This window comes from Camelus dromedarius, chromosome 5 (genome assembly GCF_036321535.1).
Source record: "Camelus dromedarius isolate mCamDro1 chromosome 5, mCamDro1.pat, whole genome shotgun sequence".
NCBI classification, from domain to species: domain Eukaryota; kingdom Metazoa; phylum Chordata; class Mammalia; order Artiodactyla; family Camelidae; genus Camelus; species Camelus dromedarius.
This window is the reverse complement of record NC_087440.1, coordinates 38,751,721-38,772,042: the sequence shown is the minus strand read 5'-3', so window position 1 is coordinate 38,772,042 and position 20,322 is coordinate 38,751,721. Positions and strand designations below refer to the sequence as shown.

The 20,322-nt window shown below is 38.2% G+C and overlaps 1 long non-coding RNA gene across 1 annotated transcript in view; it reads right to left on the bottom strand.

Moving 5' to 3' along the window:
• LOC105094203 (uncharacterized) overlaps positions 1-20,322 on the bottom strand; it is a 69,912-nt gene that overhangs the window by 16,784 nt on the left and 32,806 nt on the right. The window contains exon 2 of the long non-coding RNA XR_010381139.1: positions 6,713-6,850. This is a non-coding gene — a long non-coding RNA (uncharacterized LOC105094203). The remainder of the gene's footprint in view (positions 1-6,712; positions 6,851-20,322) is intronic.

Below are 20,322 nucleotides of genomic sequence, written 5' to 3'. Positions count from 1 at the left end.
CCACTGGAATACGGGTCAAAAACTGAGGACAGCATCCAGCTGCTGAGCTCAGTGGAAGACCAGCAATCATGGCACAGAGGGAGGACAGGCCACCGAGGACCACTCCAGTCCTGTGCCAGCCGTGAACCACAGAAACCTACTGTTTTTATCCTAATTGTCTTCTGGGTGACTATAAACACACAAGAGAACATTTTTGAGCCCAAAGAGTTCTCATTAAAGAATAGATGCCCAGAGAAGGTACATGACTTGTCTCCAACCTAGAATTGAATCCAGACCTCTAGGCCAGCATATCCCACCAGGCAAAACCCCCCAAAGTATAATTGAATCTCTGAAGTAATTAACACATCCAACTCTCTGGACCTTGACTTCATGTGAAACATTTTTGGGTGGGATAATCTCAAAATTCTCTTCTGACTCTGGAGGTCTATTGTTATGTGCCTCTCTAATGAGCAAAACCTAGTGTTTCAATCCTGGTTTACCACATGCAACCTGAGTGAATCTGAGTAAATCACAAATCTGCTAAAGACATTTCCTCATCAGTACAAACTGTTATGATGATTTGATTATTGTGGCAATGTAGTTTTACATTTCTCACAGTGGCCATTAGGAAAATGCAAATTAAAACAGCCTGAGCTACTATATGTTTGCTAGAATGGCTACAATGTAAGTAAGAAACCAAAAAGACAAAGGCATCTGTATGGAACAGCTCTCAACTGCTGCCAGTGGGGCTGCAGATCGGCCAGCCGTGTTGGAAACCTAGCACTGTCCAATACCCCATGATCAGTACACCCTGTGACCCAGCAGCTCCTCCTTAAGGAAGTACCCAACGGAAACACATCTACTAATTAAAAGTCATACACAAGCATGTTCATGCAATACTATTCATATGAACCCATGAGATAGTAGAAAATGTATTTATTGGTCTTTGCCCCTGGTTCCTGGCAAGAGCTCCTAAAACCCCTGTAATTTCCTAAGTAGTAAGAGCACTGGGAGTATCTTATGTTTTAATGAGGCCACTCTGGGTGGGCTCCTTGATGGCTTCTGGATGGGAACTGGTCACCAGGAAGACCAAGCCATGATTAGAAGCTTGAAATTTTCAACCCTGCCCCCCATTTCTCTAGAGAGGGGAGAGGGACTGGAAATGGACGGGATTAATGATTGATCATGACTATGTGGTGAAGCCTCCATAAAAATCCCAACAGTACAGGTTTTGGAGAGCTTTCAGATGGGTGAACATGTCCACTAATGTGGAGGGGGACATATCCCTACTCCACGGGGACAGGAGCTTCTGTGCTTGGGACCTTCCTAGACCTATAATATCATTTCATTTGGCTGTTTATCAATATCCTGAATCATATCCTTTCATAAACTGGTGAGTGGTTCCCTGAGTTCTATGAGCTATTCTAACAAATGATCAAATCCCAAGGGAAGGAAGTGATGGGAACCTCTCATTTGTAGCCACGGTGGACAAAAGTTGGGTAACCTAGGGACTTAGAACTTGTGATTGGCATTTGGATTGGAAAGCAGCCTTATGGGACAGAGCCCTTAATCTGTGGGATCTTATGCTACCTCCAAGTAGATAGTGTTAGAATTGAGCTAAATTGTAGGATACCCTGCTGGTGTCATAGAGAATTGCTTGGTGTGGGAAAAAATCCCACACATTTGGCGACCAGACACGTCAGAAGTGAAAGAAAAAGAGAAAGATACAGGAGGAGAAACACAGATTTTTCCAAAGCATAACCCCAAACTAGGAGTTTCCCCCAAACCCTTCAACAGAACAGACAGATAAATCGAGGCTTACGCAAGACAGAATGAGAATGAAAGAACTACGACTGCATACAACGTGGCTAGATCTCACCAACAAAAAGCTGAGCAAAAGTCAGATACAAAATAGCACATACAGAATGTTTCAATTTATACAGAGTTCCAAAACAAGCAAAACTACTCTGTGCTGTTACCTGACAGGAAGGGGTTACCCTCCAGGTGGAAGATGAGTAGTTTCAGGAATGCTGCAAATATTCTGTTCCTTGATCTGGGTGCTGATTATACAAGTATAGTTTGTAAAAATTGTAGGCGTTCTATGCTTACAATTTTTGCATATACATTATACTTCAGTAAAAGTTCTAAAACGCTTCCCAGTACCTAACAATTGTTAGCATCCTCTATATGTAAATATTTCCTTCTAGATATACCTATGTATTTACTGAGCTTCTAAAAATCCATCTACCTCTCTCTATATCTTTCTGATTAGGTCACTCCTTTCCCTACGATAAATGTCTGTTGCAATGCGGGAGAGCATCCGGGTTTCTCCTCACTGGTTGTGACCAGCAGTGTTTCCCAGTGGAAACAGTGCCCAGCTCCATTTGGCATTTCCAGTTAACTACATGAAAACACTCTGTGCAGCGCCCTGCACATGGGACTTACTGAATAAAGGGACATGGAATATTTGTTCCTGAACACAAAAATATAAAAACCTTAATCAACTAGCTTCTTGAATGAATTGGCTAGTAAATCATTTTTATAAAAGAGTTGATTTGAAAACACCATATAAAAACATCTCATGGTCTGATCTCCTGGTACACAGTGTTCTATTTTCATCATGACGTATTATAGAAAATTAATGTTGATTCTTCTGTAAATGATGCTTTCTAATTGTTGTAATCTGGTAAAAGTATGTCCTATTGATTAGATTACCATGCTAAAAATAACACACAGTTTTATTAATTAAAGCACTGAGACAAGAAAACTAATACTAAAAACTAGATAATTTTTCAATGTAACAAATTTAAAGCCATGGGAGCTATGGAAAAAAAAAAACTTTGAAAAATTTGTGACACCTTCAGATACTGGATATTTGTGATGATATAAAACAAATTCAAGTTTTTAATTAACATTTTCAGAGATATTTAGCATGTTTTTTCAACTGTAGTTTGTGAAAAATTAGAGAACTAAGATTGGAATTATTGTTTGTTACTCTTGAAAGAATGCTTAAATTATCCTAAGTAAATTCAAATTTGTGGATTGACTATAATGGTACCTAATTCTTCTAATTTGCTAGTCCATTTTCTTTCTCAAAATTAAAATTAAAAAGAATTTGGGTTTGAAATCCCATATGATTTATTTCCCAATACTGCTTTATATTTACAAACCCTCTCTAGGTGAGGGAACCCTCCTCCAAAATACCATTTTAAGTTTCTTTTGGGTGATAAACAATTTAACCACAATGCATTCAAGATGATCCAGCAAACCCACTCCTGGGCATATATATATACACAAAAGATGAAAATTCTAATTCAAAAAGATACATTCACCCCAATGTTCATAGCAGCACTGTTTACAATAGCCAAGACATGGAAGCAACCTAAATGTCCATCCACAGATGACTGGATAAAGAAGCTGTGAGATATATATACTCAGCTATTACTCAGTTATATTACTGAGTTACTCAGTTATAAAAATGAATGAAATAACGTCATTTGCAGCAACATGGATGGACCTAGAGATCATCATTCTAAGTGAAGTAAATCAGACAGAGAAAGATAAGTATCTATTACAGCACTTATATTTGGAATCTTAAAAAGTGATACAAAAGAACTTATTTGAAAACAGAAACAGACTCACAGGCATAGAAACAAATTTATGGTTACCAAAGGGGAAAAGGGGGAAGGGATAAATTAGGTATCTGGGATAAAGGGAGACAAACTACTATATATGAAATAGATAAACTAGGACCTACTGTATAGCACAGGGAATTATATTCAATATCATGTACTAACCTATAAAGTAAAAGAATCTGAAGAATATATATGTGTATAACCGAATCACTTTGCTATGCACCTGAAACTTTGTAAATCGACTATACTTCAACTTAAAAAATTATAGTAATAAAAAAGAAGAATGTACAATGAATGGTGACAGAGGTAGCCTCAGAGTAGCCCACTGAGAGGTAAACCAGCAAAAGATAAGAAGAAATCTTGAGTACTTGTTTGCCTAAATGAGTTTGAACATGATCACTTTATCTTCGCTATGGATTTTCCTCTTGAATGTGCATCACACACACATGTTGAAGGAAACATTGTGTTTATTTAGCTGTCTGCCTGCTCGGTGGCCACTGGGCTGGCGGGCAGGTGGGGTGGGAATTTTTAGCAACTTGGATCTGTACGGGCCAGGACATGGCTTTATACTTAAACTTGAAGAAATCCGTTGGTTACCTGTTTCTGACTGGCTTCTACTTCCTGAATTGATGGCAATTTCAGTGCTGTACCCGCTCCCTGTCATACTTCGCCCTCTCTCTCTTCCTTTCTTTTTATTTACTCTGTCACAGGCCTTGAGGAGTATTTTCATTTCAAGCCTTTACTTCAGGATAGCTTCACTGAAGCAGGATTCTCCAAATAAATAACAGCCATCACCAGCCCCCTACCATCGTCCAATTAAAAGAAGAAACAAGATTAATGTAAAAATTATAGCTTTTAGAAAACCGATCACTAGTTTTCAGTTTTAGAGAAAACATGGAGGGAAGGCAAGTCTTGGTGAATAGAAAACTGCAGCATTAAAGAAGAAAATGAATAGCAGCTTAAAGCTGCAAGTCCCATAACCACCAGCACCGGAGGGTAATGGCAAAATCAAGGTGAAAAAGGAAGGCGACAGATACGCTGATTAAAAACGATCTTAAAAATGAGCTTCCTTTGAACATTAAATGGAAAAATCCAGAGTTTGGATTGCCAACTGTTTACAAAGAAAAGATTATTCAGAAGAACTACGTGACTTAAACAGTAACATCTTTCAGATTCTTCTGGGAAGATTGGTAGATAATATGAAATTTAGACTAACACTTGGACTTTGTCCATTTTGTGCACAGGGAAGACATTTTTGGCATGCTATTTAAAATATTTTCATATCAGTTTATCATTCCACAATCTAGTGGAAACATACACATCTGCAGTTGCACACTGTGGTATAAAGAAAAAAAAAATGGAAAAGGCTGAGGCCACTTCACCTTATATAGAAATAAATCGCAATGCCCTGTATCCATTTTGTACTAATTTCCACCCTTTAATGTATGTAGGATACAATTTTAAGAACTTCTTTGTAAGAGAAACATCGGCATGAAAACTTGGGCAAGTTATTTAACCCCGCTATGATTTGATTTCCCAACCTAAGCCACAGAGACAACAGGCGAGCCTATTTCCCTGGGTTATTGTGAGGATCTAAAAACTACTAACGAACTGAAAGTGCTTAGGGCAGTGTATGCACATAGCACCAAAAATACAGAGAAAAGGCCACAGTAAAGTAGTGAGGTAACACTCACTGTTGATTAAATTACCAGCTATTAAAACATTTGTAACTACTAGAAAAGATGAAAAGAATATGTGACAAAGTCCACATGTGCCCTGCAATGCCTAAAATATTTGCTACCTGACCCTTTACAGAAGGATTCATCCATCCCTGTGCAAACCGATCATCACGACTACAATAGACATGCTTTTTAAGTGTGAGTCAGTAATATATACGAAATGCCAGAGATATTTAGATCTTCTCTGGGGTTACATAGTGTTTACTAAGATTAAAAATTGACTATATAAGCAAATTATAATTTCTTGTACAAATTCAAATGTTACCAAAATATTTATCGGAGGAAAGTATACTGAAGTGTGTCTGAAGCCAGCAAATTATTAATCAGTTTTTTTAAGACTTGTTTTTGTTATTTTTAAAAGCCTGGCCCATGAACAGGATCACCAGGAGCTAGCATATATGCATAGATATCTCAAGGGTATTATTACCAAATTCACCTCATTGAGGGCTATGGTGAATGCACAACTCCAGGGGGCACCAGCCACACTGTGTTCTATGAGTCATGCTTAGGGTTCCCTTTTGAGCAAAAGGCATTATGAATGAAGCCCTTTCACCATGTCCTCAAGTTGTGCAACACTGTTTAGGCTCCTTTTTCAGCGGAATTTGAACTGGCAAATAGGAAAATAATATATACTATGTATTTTTAAATTTTAATAGAATATTTGATAAACTCCATCTTAATGTCTTAAAAAGGGTTATTACTTATTCCCAGAGATTTAAAGATCATTGAATGATGTCTGCCAGCTAGTTGGGGGACAGGGCAGTGAGACTAGTGACCTATCATAAGACAGTTATCTTGGTCCAAGAAAGCTCAACTCAGTTTTAATCAATGCTCTAAATGAGGTCATCAAAACTACGCTTATCTAATTTGCTTATGACATAAAGTAGGGAGGCCAAGAGAATACTAGGCCTGGTTTCCAAGTGAAAATTTAACAGTGGACCCAAACTAAGCAAAACAATCATAATAGAAATCGATATTTTGCATTAAGGAACCCTCTAAATCATGACTCTCTCAGTACAGATACATGTCATTGATTTTTGAACCTAAATGTATTTTGAGTTCTAAAGACTCAAGGAATTTTAAAAAGACTGCGGTAACTATGGAGAACAATTGTTGTTCTTAAATATCTGACTTTTTTTCTTCTTTTTTTAAGTAAGAGGGTATAAATTTAACACATTTTTTTTCCAGAGGTGAAAATGTAAGACAGTACTTAGAAGTTAAAAAAAAAAAAAAACAACTAAAGGGCTTCAAGCCAGGTTTAGCCCTGTTGTTTTACTTACCACCCTCCTCCAGAGTATTTTATCTAACATTTTGAATTAGTTCCTTGTGTTAAAAAGCCACAAGATTTCATATAAATACCTTGATTTTCAGCATCTCTTGAGTTACAGGAAGATCTGGCCCCATCCAGCTGGAGCAGGGTAGCACCACTTCTCACTGTCACACTCGGCCTGCCGTACCACACATGCCCGGCCACCAGGTATCAGAACTGTGTAATGCCTGTAAAATAAAGTGGTGACGAAATTCTGAAAAAAATGACATCTGTCTCCAAATGTAGTGGGTTGCCTTAAGAGATGTTGACCTTCCTATGAAGGAAGGCAGTGATGTTGGAGCATAGACTGACACGGATGTTGCAGAGAAATCTTGCATGGGGCTGCAAGTTAGGGTAGATCAAAGTTTGTCAAATTTCTTTTTAAAAGAACAGAGATGGGCAGTGTTGTTTGCTTAAATTATTTTTTAATTCTAATGACTTAACATCCACAAACATAAAACTTGTGAATTAAGTTCTTATGTTTAAGCTCTGATTTATACAAATTCCAAACAAATATTTAAATTTCAAAATTACTGCTGTCAATATCTCTACAAAAACATTTAAAAGAACAGTCAAACTTTTATGTTTCCAGATCTTATATTTTCATATTTTAATGTAATTGTTTATGATGTGTAGACACAAACTGTATTTATATTTCATCATCCACATAGTTTGGGGTTAACACTTAGACACTGTGCTTAGTAGGAAACGTAAATTTAGGGATGGTTCCCATGGTTCAGTATTGCCATGAAGCTAGGTCATTCACAACCAACATTCGGAGAAAAATAAGATGATCTTAATTATGCCAATTCATTCCACTTATGAACGTTGGAGAGCTAGTGTATACTATTTGAGATTCAACTGCACATGTGTAGGTTCCTTTTTCAAACGAAAAGCTCTGACTCACTGAAATGAAGTCAACAGATATTTGCAGTAAGCGCTTAATGGGTGGCTACCGCTGTCAGGACAAGAGGTGAATAAGATAAAATCCCTGCTCGTAAGGAGCATGCTCCCTTGTTAAAGACAAGTCCTAAACAGAAAAAAATAGTTAAAAATGATGAAAACAACGTATAACCAAATATACTGTAGGCTACATATACAATAGGCATTTGGGGAGAGGAAAGATTAACACGCATCAATGTAATCTGTAGAAAATGAGTAGAACGTGGATGGTCCTAAAAAAGGGGGAATGATATTCTAAGTAATAGATTCCTCTTACATGTGCTAAGAAACATACTCCACCTACATTAGGGAAAAATTTGAGGCATGTGTGGGGATGTGAGAAGCTTGATTATAGAGGACCTGTACACTACCCAAGATCGAAGCCTTGTGCGCTCCTTTAGGTACTGATGAAAGGGACAATTGAGGTAATGAGTGTGACAGCATCTTGAAGACTGGCCAGGAGACTAGTGCTCTGATCCAGGTGGGATGTGAAGAGGACTCCTCTAAGAGGCAAAAGAAAAGAAATACAATTTGTATCAAAAGATGAATGCATTGCAGTTGGTCACGGGTTAGTGTAGCAGGATGGTGACAAATTAAAGAGAAATGCTATTTAAATTTGAGGGCTTTGTGCTGTTGGTGTGCTGGCAGAAATAGCTGACTGAGCTCAGGTTAAAGCCTGTTGCATTTCTTTTGATATCATACCCTTATAGGGTAGAATTAGCCCCACAGGGAAGTGGGCTAGTTTTTCCTCAGAGACCAAAACAAAGAGGGAGGTTGGGTTAGGGTACAATTTGGAGGTGGAAATAAGACAAGTTGAAGGGACTTATCTTGCAATGTCTTTATTTATTTATTAATTTTTTTCAGTGAAGTAGGAAGCAAGGGCTTCTACTGAGAATAAATACATGAGATTAGGGATGGAAGCATGGGGAATGGGGAAAAGGCTCATAAGCAATGCAGTAGTCTATGGATTCAAAAATACAAAAATACATAAATAGAATAAGATTGCTATTTCAGCAGAGATGAAGTAGTATGAATTTGTAGCTGAGTCTGGTATCATGGCCTTCAGAATTTTCTCCAGCAATCTTTGATATGAAACAAGCATACAGAAAGGAATAAGCCACAATTAGAAATAATAAAGTTATGAAGTGGTAAAGCTCACTGGTAAAGACAAGCATACAATAAAGGAAATCATCCACACACAAAGCTAGATGGGAGATTAATTAGACAAAAAGTAGTCAAATCATCTGTGTCCACAACAAGCAGTTAAGGGACAAGCTAAACAATTAGATGTTAAATATAATATCAAAAAGAGTAATCAAGAAAAGAGGAAAGAATAAATGCAGGGTATCTAAAATGCATTTGAAATTAAGATATCAGCAACTTAAAACAAGCACGTATATATATATAGAATGCTATACCAAAACCTATGGTACTCACAAAACAAAAATCTATAATAGATATACACACAAGAAAGAAAAAAGGAATCCAAACAACAGGGTTTCCATGAAAATGGAAATTTAAAAAAAGCCTGAGTATCAATACTTTTATCAGACAAAATAGATTTTAAAATAAAGACTGTTACAAGAGACAAAGAAGGACACTACATAATGATCAAAGGATCAATCCAAGAAGATATAACAATTATAAAAACATATGCACCCAACACAGGAGCACCTCAATATATAAGGCAAATGTCAACAAAATAAAAGGAGAAATTGACAGTAACACAATAATAGTAAGGTAGCAACCTAATAACCTAATAATAATAATAGTAATAAGTATAATAATTAATAAGTATAAGTAAAATAATAATATAGTAAGTATAATTATAATATATAATATATAATAAATTACATAACATATTATGTAAGTATAATAATAATTAGTATAATAATTACAAGTAACCTAGTAATACGTAAACAACCTAAGCTTACACCCAAAGCAACTAGACAAAGAAGAACAAACAAAACCCAGTTAGTAGAAAGAAAGAAATCATAAAGATCAGAGCAGAAATAAACAAAATAAAGACAAAACAAAAGAAAGAAAAATAGAAAAGATCAATGAAACTAAAGTTGGTTCTTTGAAAAGATAACAAAATTGACAAACCTTTAGTGAGATTCATCAAGAAAAAAAGGGAGAGGGCCTAAATCAATAAAATCAGAAATGAAAAAGGAGAAGTTACAAGTGACGCCATAGAAATACAAAGGATCCTAAGACATTACTATGAGTAACTATATGCTGATAAAATTGACAACCTAGAAGAAATGGACAACTTCTTAGAAAGACACTGAACTAGCAAGAAATAGAAAATAAGAACAGATCAATTATTAGTACTGAAACTGAATCAGCAATTTTAAAATTTCCGATGAACAAAAGTCCAGGACTGGATGGCTTCACAGGTTAATTTTACCAAACACTTAGAGAAGGGTTAACACCTAGTTTTCTGAAACTATTTCCAAAAATTGCAGAGAAAGGAACACCTCTGAACTCATTCTATGAGGCCACCATCACCCTGATACCAAAACCAAAGATATTACACACACAAAAAGAAAATTACAGGCCAGTATCACTGATGAGCATAGATGCAAAAATCCTCAACAAAATACTAGCAAATTGACTCCAACAATACATTAAAAGGATCATACACCATGATCAAGTGGGATTTATCCCAGGGGTGCAAAGATTTTTCAATATCTGCAAATCAATCATTGTGACACACCAAATTAATGAATAAAAACCATATGGTCATCCCAATAGATACAGAAAAAGCTTTTGATAAAATTCAACATCCATTTATGATTAAAAAAACTCTTCAGAAAGTGGGCATAGAGGGAACATACTTCAACATAATAGAGGCCATATATGACAAACCCATAGCTAACATCATACTCAATGGTGAAAAGTTGAAAGCATTTCCTCTAAGATCAGGAAAAAGACATGGATGCCCACTCTTGCCACTTTTTTTCAACATAGTTTTCGAAGTCCTAGCCATAGCAATCAGAGAAGGAAAATAAATAAAAGGAATCCAAATTGGAGAAGAAGGAGTAAAATTATCACTATTTGTAGATTACATGATACTACATATAGAAAACCCTAGAGGAACACATAGGCAGAACACTCTTTGACCTAAATCGCAGCAATATTTTTTTTGATTCATCCCCTAGAGTGATGGAAATAAAAGAAAAATAAATAAATGGGACCTAATTAAACTAAAAAAGCTTTTGCACAGCAAAGGAAACCATAAACAAAACTAAAAGACAACCTACAGACTGGGAGAAAATATTTGCAAACAATGTGATCGACAAGAGATTAATTTCTAAAATACCCAAACAGCTCATTCAGTTTAATATCAAAACAAAACAAAAACAGCTTAATCAAAAAAATGGGCAGAAAACCTAAATAGACATTTCTCCAAAGAACACATACAGATGGCCAACAGGGACATGAAAAGATGCTCAATGTTGCTAATTATTAGAGAAATGTAAATCAAAACTACAATGAGATATCACCTCACACCAGTCAGAATGGCCATTAGAAAAAAGTCTACAAATAATGCTGGAAAGGGTGTGAAGAAAAAGGAACTCACCTACACTGTTGGTGGGAATGTATATTGGTACAGACACATGCAGAACAGTATGGAGTTTCCTTAAAAAAATAAAAATAGACCTACCATATGACCCAGCAATCCCACTCCTGGGCATATGTCCAAAGGAAACTCTAATTCAAAAAGATTCATGGACCCCAGTGTTCATAGCAGCACTTTTTACAAGAGCCAGGACATGGAAACCACCTAAATGTCCATCAACAGATGACTGCATAAAGAAGATGTGGTACATATACACAGTGGAACACTACATAGTCATAAGAAAGAATGAAATAACGTCATTTGCAGCAACATGGATGGACATAGAGATGATCATACTAAGTGAAGTAAATCAGACAGAGAAGGACAAATATCACTTACATGAGGAATCTAAAAAAAAATACAAATGAACTTATTTACAAAACAGAAATAGACTCACAAACAGAGAAAACGGTTACCAAAGGAGAAAGGGGCAGGGGGAGGGATAAATTAGGAGTTTGGGATTAACATATACACACTAATCTATATAAAATGATAAACCACAAGGACCTACTGTGTAGCACAGGGGAGAAAAAAGAAACAAGACTACAGAAGAGGAAGCAGACGGTAGGCGAAAGCAGCGCAGGACTGCCAGGTGCTAGCTCACGTGTTACTGCCGTGACTGTGCACTGCAGGAAGACCAGCCTGGGTAGGGAAGCAGATAAAACCAGAATTGCTTGGATATGGGCTGGGAAGTCGGGAAGCATTTAGCGCACAGTGAGAACTAAGAGAAGAGCAGAAGGAATGAGGAAGGAAATAGGTTTTGTATTTTTTAAAATGCCTGTATTCAAGGTGTACAGTGCAGAAGGCCTGGGTGATAGCGCGGCCATAGATATGGCTGTGCCGGAGGCCAGCTGGACTTGAGTGATGCCTGAAGGTGAGGAGGTGTGAGGCCGGGAGATTACAGGGTCATTGCCATCTGTACTGAAGGAAAGGAAACTGGTGACAAGACACAGGTTGTAGAGGATAATGGGAGGAGGTTGGGAGGGCATGCCGGTGGATGGAAGCTGAGATGATGGAGGGAGAGGTTTTGGGAGATGCCATGGATTCCAGGAGGGGATGGCTGACTAGGTAAAGTTGGGAGGATAATGGACTAGACACAGCAGTGATGAAGGAATTGGTTGCCACTTGTACAGAAAACTTCATGTGTCTCTTTCTATGTCCCCGTTGGCCACTGCTTACTTCAGGAATCACTGCAGCCACCAGCCGCACACACGTGTGACCGACAGCACCTCAGCTCAAGCACACCGCTCAGCTCTTACCTTCCACCCCAGGGCCTGACAATCAGGTTTGGCCCTCACGTACGTGCAATCTAAGATGGAGGGGTCCACACCGACTGAGACAGAAACTGTCTGACACGTGGCTGGTAGATACATGCTCCCCTCTTCCCTCTGTCAGACAAATTATTCTGAGATTTCTAGAAGGCTCTGCGAATCATCCCAGATGGACTGGCCTCCTGTTGTCCACAGCAGTTCCCAGTCTGATTACACATCTTTGGGCTGGCTTTCCCTCCTTCCTGGGTCCACTCCTCCCGGCTCCCCACCTGTTTCCTGGGATTGCTTCTGAAAATACACTCACTGAATGCAAGCCCTTGTTTCAGACCTGCCTTCTGGGATTAACCTGGGACTCTTATCTGTAAGTAGGAGCCATTAAGTGAGCAATAAGGAAGGTTTCACAGTCAAGGAAAAGTCAGGTTTCGGTCAGGTGAGGAGGAAAGCAGAGGAAACACGCAGGAGGGGTTTATTACAGAACACAAATATCAAAAGGATCCTCTTGGAATGGGTGGCAGATCAGAGCTAGAGCAGGGTTGATACAGATGAAAGCATACAAAGAAAAAAAGGGAGGTGAGGTATGAATCCTATACGTTAAATAATTTCCTCTATGCTAGAAAATAAATACACTAATATCCACAAAGGGCACGTTTTCGACAGTTGTACTTATTGCTGTAGCTCTGCATTTGCCTTTGTCTTCATTTGTCCCACCCTGGACAGAACATCAGACAGTCTAGCCTTGCTGTGTTTCTCTATTTCTTGCCAATATGCTGATGTCATCCCATATCCAGCCCTTAAATTTCCTTCAATTCACATTCATGTCTTTTGTCTTTTTCCTGGTGTCTAATTTACTATCGCTTCACTGAACTTGTTTTTCTCTAAGTAGGATACACGGTCAATTCAGCTAAGAGAAAAATCAAGAAGCAAACTATTTATGTACACAATAATACCATGCAGTGTCCATCAGGGAAAGTTTAAAATATATGTGTATATAACTATGTAATTTTCAAAAATTATACACACATAATTCTGATAGACTGCTAGATTCCTGGAGAAAATTTTTTTGTAATATTACCACCAAACTTTGCCATGCTTCTTGAAACTTTGAAATTTGAACCAATAAATCATAAAATATTTTGTCTACTTTGAGCTGACGTTTCTCATCTTTAGACATTTGGGTTTAAAATTCTAGGCTGTAAGAGGCACTGGTTCTGAGTTGTAACAAACAGAGAAAGGACATCTGTTGTTACTTCCTGAACCTGCTGAGTCATAGGCGGTGAAGACTCACCGGACCCGTATCAGAAGGCAGGCCTGGAAGAGGGGCCGACATGCTTGACATTCAGCTGAACCTGGGACTGTTATTGCTTAGAAAGAATCCACAAAGGAGACACATTTGTTTTGGAATCATAGGAAACTGAGATCAAAAGAGAACTCTCAGGTCATGGGCTCCCCATTTCCTGCCTGTCTTTTATGTCACTGCTCTGTTTTGGTTTTTTTCTTTCGGGTGCTGTTCATCCTAGCCTTCAGTTTCTTCACAGATGACCCTGTATGGAATTATTCCACATGTAATGTCACTGGTGAGGCTGCTTTACGTCTGGAGGAGTCTTGCCCACAGCCATTCGATGGCTGGTCTTTCTGATGCAGAGCCAGGTTCTGATTACTGGGTTCTACCATACCTCTCCCCTCGCCTGCCCACCTGTTTCCACATCAGAACCCTCTTACCTGCATAGTCGCTATGGCTTAATTCCTATACATGGCTTTTAGAGCTCATCTTTTTTATCCATGTTTCTTCAATGATTTCTGCTATTTGTTTTTTAATTCCTCCTGCTTTACCTCTCAGCGCTCAATGATGAGATTGTTTTAGCAAACTTGTTTTTCCCTTAAATATAATTCGTCACTCCATAGTTAGTGATGGCAGTTTACCTCATGGATTTCAAAGCACATTTCAAAAAAAAGTAATCTTAACCATCCAACAAACTCTCATCCACAGAAACAGTCTTGAATAGCTAAGCTCTCCCAAAGCTAATTGGTTATGGCACTGCTGATATTAGACATGAAAATGTATTTGTTAAGCATCTATTAACATGGGCTTACCAAGCCCCACATAAAACAAGTTAGTTTTAGTGCAAGGTCATTAGGAGTTTGAAATCTACTGAAATCTAGGATTATCCATACGTATGGCTAGTTAGAAGAAAATACAGTATTTTACTGGCTATCTATTGATGTGAAATGTGTAACACAGCAGATTTGGGCTGCTCTCTGTCTGATACATTGATTTTTTTTTTTTGTTGGGGAAGAAGGGAATCACCCCCTACCCTATGGTCAACTCATGGGGCTTAATTGGACCCGACCCATGCCCTCCATCTTCTCACACACAAATGAACAAATGTACGCTTACACACACATGCACACGCACACTCACTCACTCACTCCCTTGGGAGTGCGAGGGGGCACCTGCCTCTGGCCTCGTCATTTAGAACATTCTGAATGTTTCTGGAATGGGAATGTGATAAAACTTTCCAGTGAGACTCAGTCATAGGACTCTTGTCCTTCCAATGGAGTTACTGAGATGGCACATAAGCGTGGAACTATTGATGGCAATCTTGCCAACTCTTACAAAGCAACATAGAGGAAAATAAATCCAAAAGATGAAGAGAGAAATCAAATCCTAATGGCATCCTTTGAAAGCCAGCAGAGGTCAGATCTTTATGAAAACCAGTTTTCCTCCCATACTTCCCTATTATATGTGTCAATACATATCTGCTTTGGTTAAGCCAGCTTGATTTAGGTTCCTGCCACTTGCAACTCTGAGTCCCTACTAATATATGTAGTTTGCCAATACCCAGTTTGACCAGCCTTTTATACCCATCTTTTGCATTCCAGCACTTGCCGAATGAGATCTACATATCACTGGCTTCAGAATCACCTGGAATGTTTAGAAAACACAGATTCTTAAACTGTACCCCAATCTTCTTAATCAGAATCTAGAAAGGTGAGGCTTAGGAACCTCATGTTTTTCCAGTTACCTCTGGTGATTTTATGCACATTAAATTTTGAAAAACACGACTGAAGTCATAACTTTTGATTATATCAACTCAGATCAACCCGTTTTTATCAAATTGACTTGTGAGTTCAGTCAAATGGCAATTCTTTTCAAATAACTGATCATCAGATTTTTAAATGTCAGCATTGATGTAGATAGAAAAATAGCAAATACTTAAGGGCACATGTGAAAGAACTGTCATGGGACTTAACATGTTTAAATAACTGTAAAAAGTCCTTGTCACATTTGACCTGTAATGTAAGTGACTGTTAGAAGAAGCAGATAAGAAAGGAGGGGAAAATTAAGTAACTTTACCTTCAACAGGTGCAGGAATCAGGGTAAACCACAGCAGAAACATGACTATGCAGTGTTTTTGTTCTTTCAGTTGTTGAATGAACTTTCCACCTTTCCAATATGGCATCAATTCCCCACATTTGAATAATTCCTCATTTCCCAGAGACAATTGGTACGACAAAATATTCTTTGTTTGTGAGGACCATATGGGTCCCTCTGCTTCTCTGGATCTTTTCTATTACATTTAAATGCATATATGTTTAATTTGTTAAGTTAATTTGAAGCAGATAACTTGAAAGTCAAGAAATTCACTTCCAAATCAGTTTCAGAGGAGGTGGAAGATCTGAAGTGAAATCAATATGAATCTCTGAAATGGTCAATAAACACACTGTGGTATACGTTCAGTGAAAAAAAGTGGAAAGGAATATTAATATATTTAACTATACTGATCAATCTAAGAAACATTAGGCTAAGTTGAAATAATTCAAACACAACAGAGTGCATACTGTGTAGTTCCTATATGAAATTCTAGCAGAGACAAAACTACAGTAAGATAAAGCAGTCAGACGTTGCCTAGGGCTGGGCATCAGAAGGCCTCTCTGACAAAGAGGCACGAGAGAACTTTTGAGGGTGATGGAATTGTTCTGTTTCTTGGTGGAGGTCGTATGACGGTATATATCTCACCACAAATGAGTGAACGGTACTGTACGTGAACTCAATAAGACTGTTACTAAAAATGTGAAATTTACATGGAGTGTGAACAGACTGTATCAGAATAGGGTAAGTAGAACCCAAAGAATAGTTGCAGGGAGTAATGGCCTGAAGTCTGCGGGAAACCGTCCACAGCATGGAGATGCAGGCAGATCCCAGCACAGGGAGGACCTGGGGGGCTAAGGGGGAGGAGAGGGTATCTCTCATTCTAGAGTGGCAGCTTCCTCACTTGCCTGTGTTTATGATGCTTGCTGGCTTCAGTGCCACAAGGGACTGAAGCCAGAGGAGGCTCAGAGCTCTACCTACAGGTGACTAAGGGAGGATTGAGAGCTTTTGAATTAGCTTACTGATATAACACAGCGACATAGGAGGTAGGGGCCAGGAAGGGCTGTTAATAGGTGAGAGTTTGCCCACAGAGAGGCATCCCAGTGTAGGCGTCTGCACTGTGCAGCTAAGAGATGTACTTGGAAGGGAGAGGACACTTCCTAGTCTAGAGGACATTGGTCTAGAGACCAATGACCTTTCGTTATGGGCTAGTCTCCTTGGAATTATTTTAAAGATGTCACCAGGTTATTTGCCCAAGAAACAAGTTCTAAACAGCTTACAACTGAAAAACTGAAGGATGCTAGTAAACATCCATTGAATTAGAAAGTTGTCCTCTGGGAGGAGAAAAGCTTTGTAAAAGACAGGGGAAATTGTTTCTGAAAAATTGAGGGCATTTAGCAAGCAAGCTTGATTACAACTGCTTTACCCTAGACCTTCCCAATGAGATGCTTTTTTTTTTTTTTTTTGAGAGTGCTTTCCCATAAATATCCTGTCTGCACACTGAGAGAACAACTGAATTCTGGCCATTTCATGAACCCCTTAAAAATAATAGGGTGTCCCCATCAGTAGCATTTTATGAGCCAAAGGATGGCTTTGGACTGCCAAGTGGGATAACTTTTTATTTAAACCCTAATTTTCTCTTTCACTCATTTGCTGTCATAAAGCAAATGAAATTTGGCTTTTAAAAAAAGTGGTAACTCATGTAAAGAACTATTAGAGGGATTATTATAAATCCATAAATTACGTTAAATTAATAAAAAGCTCTTAGTGCCAATAAATAAGTCATGTCATTATCTAGACGTATTCAAACTGGGCATCCATAAAAAAGCACAAAGAAATGAAAAGTTCAAATGGAAGAAGAATCGCTAGATGAATTACTTCATCCTAAATGTTGCAATTGGCTTCTTTTACAGGAACGATTTTTTTCCCAGAGGTGATAAACGCAGAACCTCATCAATCCAGCTCTTTACCCTTGGCGGGTACTTGTCTTTCCATATGCAATTTTTTTTTTTTTTTTCTCTTTGGCTCCAGACAAAAACAGAGTATCTTCGTGATCCGGGATTTGTTTGAAGAGATTTCATCTGGAAAGAAGTCAAGCAGGGCACTCGCAGGGGAGCTTTCACAGATTACGACCTGTAATCTGGTTAATACTCCAAAACACAAAGATCTGAATGTTGGGATAAGACCACTTCATATGTGGCCATGTGCCCTCCCCTCCCCCCATTCGGTAGTCTCCCAGAGACTGAGAAGTCCCCAGCTTGCACGCGCCGGCAGGGTAAAAGGGAAGATAACACAGATGTGATGCCATACATTTCAAGACAAGCAGAGGATGACCACCTAATATTAGGATTCTTTCATCCTGCTGTTACTGCCATAAGATTCAATGTCCTTTTTAGTTTAGGGTATCATATCCATGGTCTTTGATCAAGAGAGGGTATTGGGGTTGAATATAAGGCTTTATTTTCACTCAGAATCTTGGGCTAGTCCTTCACGTTTTAATTTTTCACTAAAACATTACATGAAATCAGCATTTAACTTTACATATCCATTTGGAGACCAGTAAATTTTAATTTGTCCCCTTTTAGGAACCATCTGCTGAAAGTAAATCTTTATAACATCCAAGTTAAATTGTGAAGATGTTTACCCTCTAAATACAAAGAAGTTTCCAGGAGTTCCTCAATAGTATACTTTTTCTATACAAAATCCAAGATTAAAGTTTATTTCCCAACTCAAATTTGATGCCTGTTTGATTGTATAGCTTACAAACAGCTTCCTAATGGCCATTTTAAAGTCCTAAGACATTATTTCTGTTTTGGAAAAAAGAACTATTTCTGAGGGACTAAATCACCAAGACAGGTTTTGTGCAGATAAGTCTTCCAACACGTTCACTTGCACACGGATGCCCTGTGTGCATGGGGTAAGACATCCCAGCAGTGATGCCACAGATAAGAAATACCAGACTTAAGAAGTCTACATGCAGGAAAAGTTATTGGAGGAAGCACAGCCCAAATCCATAGTTCCTAAGGGCAACATCCCTTTGTTCCCCTGTCATTTACGGGAAGCAACTTAGGTAGAGGAATACTTTGACAAACATACTAAGAGAGAAGTCGCTAGACCCCAGAAATAAATATCCAGCCATCTGCCCCTTTAAGGAGTCCTCATCCTCTGAATCTGTTGCCTACAATTCTGATGCCGCCAGGACAGAGAAGTGTGTGAGAAGTCAATGATTGTTGCTACCAGACTAACATCAGAGTTCCTGATTCACCATGTGTGAAGTTTCTGCAGACTAGTTGGGGAACCCCATTGTATTTCTAAATATACCACCAAGAAAAGAGTAAATTTCAAAGAGTTGACTTACATACTAACTCTAAATTCTAACCCACTTGTAAATTGTGAGCTTCTGGGATTATTCTCCTGAGGTCAACTGTTTACCATATTGGTTGAGAAACTAAAGTTAGGCTAAGTAATTTTCTCAAAAGGTTCAGAGACCAAAATGCCTAGAAACTCCCAGACATACCTACTCTACAGATTATTCATCTCATTCATTTCAGCACATTCTTATGTTGTCCATACATGAGATTGTCAAAAAATGAGCCAAAGCATTGCTCTAAGAGAATTTTTTAATGTGAACGTTAAAAAAAAAAATCCTTTTGGGTAAGAAGACAGTAGATTTTAACTCTCCACTCCTCCAAGACTCAGTGGAAAGAATCAGTTCTAATACTACCTTTGCCATCCCACGCTGTTCAAATAAATCTATAAAACCTGGGTTTTGAATGTATAAAGCATGTAGAGAAAGAAAAGAAAATGGAAAAAGCGAGCTTTCGCTGAGAAGATGTACGGCTGATGTAGGCACTTTGGAAGTTTATTTGCCCAGTTTTCTCTATTTATTAACCCTGCTTCTCAATGCATTTTTACAAGGAGATTTTTAAAAACAGATTTATTTGAACAGGGAAACGCAGAATAAAATTTAAGATACAGTTAATACGATTCTGGGATGGAGCAAAGCGTTAATGCAAAGTGAACATACATTAGAGAACATGTAACCTTTCTCAGGATGAACTTCCCACATAAATCCTCTCCTTCCTCTGGAGCCTGGGAGACAAATATCTAGGCTGTCAAAATTGGAAAGCTTTTGATTCCAAGTAATAAGGGCCTTGGGGCAAGTGACATAATTTTTCTATACCACTGTCCTCATTTGTAAAATGAGCATAACAATACCTTATCCTATCACACTGTGAACACTAAAAAAAAAAAATTTTTTTTGAGTTCCAGTTTTGTAGAGTTACCACTCTAAATTCAAAAACTGATGGGCCATTTGCCTGTGACTTTTAAAGGCCAGAGCTGGTGAGTTCTAGTTCTTTTGCATATCCAAACCTTTCTTTCCCATTCTTTTGATGAACACGTTCGTAAGCTTGGACATTTGTAGTGTGATCACAAGTTTACAATACCCGT